General features: G+C 34.5%; 1 protein-coding gene across 2 annotated transcripts in view; it reads left to right on the forward strand.

Moving 5' to 3' along the window:
* Positions 1-1,094: 1,094 nt before the first annotated feature.
* LOC117110393 (acid-sensing ion channel 5-like) overlaps positions 1,095-2,052 on the forward strand; it is a 26,599-nt gene continuing 25,641 nt past the window's right edge. For both annotated transcript variants that reach the window (XM_033253090.1, XM_033253089.1), the window contains exon 1: positions 1,095-1,314. The gene's annotated coding sequence lies outside the window, so the exon portion shown is untranslated. The remainder of the gene's footprint in view (positions 1,315-2,052) is intronic.

A 2,052-nucleotide genomic window follows, 5' to 3' on the forward strand; every position in this document is an offset into this window, starting at 1 on the left:
GAAAAAGAGGAGAGAAAAATTAAGACAAGAATAAAAAGGAAGATATCATAATGACCAGACTTACAACACCCTGCAAACTCTTCTCCACTTAAATCCTTTGATATAAGCTGCCAGATGGCGTAGGCTAACCACCGGGGAACAAGGGGAAAATATCTATCTTTAAAAAAAATTTTTCCCACCCCTTTATAAATGCCCTTTTTATCCTCTGAAAGTGCCTAAAAATCTCAAATTTCGAGCGCTTCGCGCGCATTGCTTGTTACGGTAGGACAATTTCCTCTATAAATTGCACATTTTAGGGAGTTTTGATCAATTCCGACGAAATTATAATTAAAAACACAAAATCTTTTTGCGCGCTTCGCGCGCATTTACTTTTAAGGGTTATCCTTTTAGAAATTGCTTTAAAAATAAGAACAAATTGGGGCTGAGTTAAGATGTCAAGGAATCACATACAATAAATTATTAATGTTTAAAAAGGCTTTATTAACATTATATCTATTCCACTAATATCATTAAATAGTGTAATCTGAAGTTCCACCTGAAAATGAAACAAATATTCGGTTATAAACTTGAGCTGAAATATTTCTCCCAATAATAATTTTCTGTCTTTGAAAAGTGTGTAAAATAACAAAATAAGAACAGTTTAAGTTGAAATTGGCAAAAAATAAGAAAGCTGAGCTGGGCAAAGAAAATTGATTGGTTGTTATTTCAAAAAATGGTAGTAGAAAACGAGGTAACCATGTGAGTTAAACTTAAAGCCTCGTTAATTTCAATGAGGAAGTAGTATACTAGGTAATATATTAACGAAAATACTTTGCAACACTCAGCAATGGCTTAAGATGGTTGCCTATAATTACGTTATCGGCGTACGATAAAATACACGCTACTTTTTTTTTTTTTTTTTTTTTTGCGTACTTCTAATACTACAATACCATATTCCCTCAAATGCACACAAACCTCCATACTCAACACCCTAATTGTTTTCATTACAGCTAATCTTTTCCTTGGTGTGTCTTAAGTTGATTTACCCAGTGAGATAATGGAATATTCTTTTGGCTTTAGTGAAAACTTATTGCGGCGTGTCGGAAATAACGAAGACGGGATCAATGTACCGTAATAGAGAGAGTGTATTATATTCGAACGAGTGACGGTTAATCAATATTGATATGCTTGCCAAAGCGGACCTCGAGCCGTATATGAGATTGGTGTTTAATATAACCACTGCATCAGAGTACAAAAGTAGCCTCTCTGTCAAATATTAGATGTACTGTAGATCCTAGAAAAAAACACTCAACGTCGACATCTAGTCTGTCTAAGGTACAGTAGTGGTAGTTTAAGTTCAAGTGGTTAAGGTTAGGCCTCGGACTTAATCCTTTGTATAGACCATGGGCTACGAACGACAGCATTGAAGTTGGAGGTTACTTCCGGTATCATAATAATGATACCCTATGCGAACATATATATATGGGCCGAGGAACTAGTTCAAATAGTTAAATTCACTGAAAATTCTGTCTTAAAGAAGAGGTGTTTTTGAAATTTAAAATGCTTCGCCTATCTTCACAATTAGACCCAGGGGCGGCGCCAGGATTCGCCCGACGGCGAAGTCCAATGTCCCGGAAAGAGGGTGGGGGAGGGGTGGCTGGATGGGTTTTGAACGCCACTCCATGACGAGTGCGTAAGTGGGCGTTGCTCAAAATGTTTTCGGAAACTACAATTAAGGGGTTAAAAGGCTTATTTAATTAATCGTATTTGAGTCTACTAATATGTAAAAAAATCCATATAAGAATTAATGTGAAATATTTTTTTCCATCATGGGATATGATTATTATGTTGTAAAAAAACTCTAAATCAACGTTTGAGTGTTTAATTAAACAATAGATATTTAGTGTTGTAACATAGGAAATACACAAAATCATGGAAATAACAGTAGTTAAATACATAGGCTAAATGCTTGATTTATATATTGAGCGTTTGATTTCCATTTTTATTTTGATGTTTTTGTTTATGTATTTTCCTATGATGTGTTAATCATACATGAATGTTTTTGTTTAGTAT

The sequence above is a fragment of the Anneissia japonica genome, unplaced genomic scaffold (assembly GCF_011630105.1).
Source record: "Anneissia japonica isolate Jap-2015-1 unplaced genomic scaffold, ASM1163010v1 scaffold287893_len360957_cov134, whole genome shotgun sequence".
NCBI lineage: Eukaryota > Metazoa > Echinodermata > Crinoidea > Comatulida > Comatulidae > Anneissia > Anneissia japonica.